Genomic DNA, 3,076 nt, shown 5'->3' with positions numbered 1-3,076 from the left:
GGCGCAAGGACAAAGGCAAGTCCGGACACTCACTCAGATGTTAGAATGGAAGGTGCACTGTTGGGTCGTCCTTAGAACGTGCTTCTGCGGGCTTTCTCCTGTATGTGGATCACCAGTGTGGGTCAAGTGGACTCCTGTGAGGGAGCGGTGTTTGGTGGCCAGGACCTCTTGGGCATTTCTTCCTAAGTGGAATACACAGCGGATCGGGGGTAGGGGAGATAACACAGGGAAGCTACTCTTTCCAGCTCAGAAGGAGTTGATGAAGCCCATGTATGCATTCAAGAAGCCCATGGGATCCTCCAGCTGTGGAGAAAGGTTGATGTAGTCATCCAGAATCAGCACTGATAGGGATTCACATGATCCAATGGCCCATCGAGAAAAGTAAATGGTAACTGTTACAGAAGTAAGAGCTCCCACCCAGCATCTTCTAAACTTCCTTCTCTGGCTGAAATCCTGTAAGAGACTGTCAATAACTGAATTGCCATCATCGTTCTATATCCCTGCCTACATGTCCCACGGCTCACTCTCAGAGTGTCAGGCGCATGGCCTGAAGACAGGGGGGTGAGACCTCAGGAGAAGGCTCATCAATCACATGAGGATAGACGACAGCATGTTTCCATCTTTGAGAAACTTTTGGAGAAGGTGAGGACGGTGAGTCTTGGGAAGTACACGTCCCTTCAAGAGACAGAGACTGTTTATGGCAAGCTTCCCAGATCAATTCTGCTTGAACCTATAGAGCAGCCCCCGAGCAACGATATCTCCGTAATCATGAGACAAAAGGTTGATCTTGTGGTTTGGGAGCTTCAGATGCCACAGAGGTGCCTCCACAATGCCAGCCTGTTCAAATATGGAATAGTGATGTGGCCTCAGTTTGTCACCGAAGCCAGAGCCCAAGACATCAAGGGCAATCACTGGATGAAACCTCAGGGTCAGGCCATCCCAAACCTTGTGCCAACCATAGCTGGATGTTGGAAAGCCATGTGAAAGCACAACTATCGCAGACTTGCAACCACACCCTCAGAGCCTTGGTGGAAGATACCTAGTCCCTTGTAGGTAAAAAATTTGCATGACAACTGCCATGAGTGAAGAGAGGGAGAACACTGTGGGTAGGGAGGTGCGGGATATGCAGATAGGCCACAAGCAGGGGCACAGCCAGTAACCCCACCTGAACCGCTTATCCTGGTCCAGGTAAGATCTGGACTACAAGACTCGATGTTTGGAAGAGAGCTCACATTCCATATTTAACTAGAACCCTATGGCTGGAATGAGACCTGGGAGGAAATAGCAAGACAGAGAAGTGAGATACTTTAGACGTGTATAGCTTAGGTGGGAAATGTACTAGGGTCTTAGAGTTAGAAATTCCTGGTAACAAAGAATCCCTTAGTGTTTATTAGGGATCAAAAAGGGACCGTGTCTCAGTTATGCCATCTAGATCACAAGCAGATACAAGGAGCACCATTCTAAAGCAAGGCCTCAGAATCTTAGATGGTTTCAGAAGTATGATGTGATGCCAAGCTGGGAGGAGGGAGACACTTGCCTTTGGTACAAATGCATATGTCTTGGGGAAACAGCACTGGGTTGGGTATCAACAGGTATAAATTCTGGTTCCAGATGCCTTGTGTGTAAATCCACACCGCTCAATTTCCCTTTCTGTAAAGGGAACTGTAATCTACCTCCCAGGGCCAACATGTTAGTTAAAATGTCTAATCGAAAAGAATGGGCAAATGCACCCAAGGCTATCAATTGGTACTGTGCTCAGAGCGGGTGTGGCAAATGAATTTCAATGTGTGTGAACACCAATATTCTGAATGGGGTCGTCTCTGGGAGCAACGTATTAAGACGGCAATCGAGGAGCTAAGTACGCTATCGTATGTTTTGAAATCTATTCCCCGTGTTGTAGAAAGAACACCTAAGTGTGGAATTGACCGGCAAAGGTCAACGATACCAGTTTCATATGCAAAAGCCCAGCACGATTCTTTCCAAACACTTTCTGTTTGTTCTGCTTTTCCAATTGGTTGTAATAGCTGGAGTCTCTAGGTGGCCCTTTTTTTTTTTTTTTTTTTTTTTTTTTAATGATGTGAGGAAACCTGATTATCTTCTAGCCAGACTTATTTTTCACAGTTTCTTTTGAACTCATCTACTTGAGATCTAACAAAGGAAAAACTAGCATTGTTGCTAAGGGCAACCTAAGAAATGAATTCTATCATGTGTGAAATAGGCGCTCCCCTTGGAAAGTCTGTCAATAATGATTTCTGGTGCAGACATCTCCAACAGGTAGATAGTGACCCATCAATAGCTTCATCACCCTGTCTTCTCAACGTCAGGACATCTACTTCTGGGCCTCTTCAGCCCACCAAATAGGTAACGATGGGCAAGAATTCCCCACATCTCTGCAGTCCCAACCCCTTATTGATAGCTAGGTAATAATTAACAAAGCTTAGTTTCCATCAGGCATCTGTCAAGCACTTTAAAAATATTAACTCATTTAATCCACATGACAAGGGCATAAAATAGGGACTCTTGTTATCTCTATGTTACAGAAGACAAAAGAAACAAAGTCCGAATGCAATTTGCCTAAATCCATACCAGTGAGAACTGGAGTCTGAATCCAGGTGATCTGGATGTAATGTGCTCAACCGCTCTGCTAGGCTCATGCCCAATACTTGAGGTGAGGATTTGTGTGGAATGAGTAATAAATTCAGCCAGTGATATACACATACTTTACTATTTTTTTAATGTTTATTTATTTTTGAGAAAGGGAGACAGAGCGCAAGAGGAGGAGGGGCAGAAATCCAAATCAGGAGACACAGAATCCAAATCGGACTCCAGGCTCTGAGTTACCGGCACAGAGCCCGATGAGGGGCTTGAACCCATGAACCGTGAGGTCACAACCTGAGCCGAAGTTGGACACTCAACCGACTGAGCCACCTGGCGCCCCTCATCCAATTATACTTTAAGGTTATTTATGAAATTCTCTGATGACGTATGTTTCCATTTTCCATCTTTGCTTAAATTTAACTCTTTGGTTCAATCTTATTCTTTCTGATAGGACTACACGGTGTCAAATCCAGTTGGG

The 3,076-nt window shown here is 45.1% G+C and overlaps 1 pseudogene; it reads right to left on the bottom strand.

The window, feature by feature from the left end:
* Nucleotides 1-246: 246 nt before the first annotated feature.
* Nucleotides 247-1,689, bottom strand: LOC121017028 (mesoderm-specific transcript homolog protein-like; annotated as a pseudogene).
* Between the last annotated feature and the right edge of the window lie 1,387 nt (nucleotides 1,690-3,076).

This window comes from Herpailurus yagouaroundi, unplaced genomic scaffold (assembly GCF_014898765.1).
Source record: "Herpailurus yagouaroundi ecotype Mexico unplaced genomic scaffold, PumYag 214, whole genome shotgun sequence".
Lineage (NCBI taxonomy): Eukaryota > Metazoa > Chordata > Mammalia > Carnivora > Felidae > Herpailurus > Herpailurus yagouaroundi.
The sequence above is the reverse complement of the archived record's forward strand: the minus strand, read 5'-3'. Positions and strand labels throughout refer to the sequence as shown.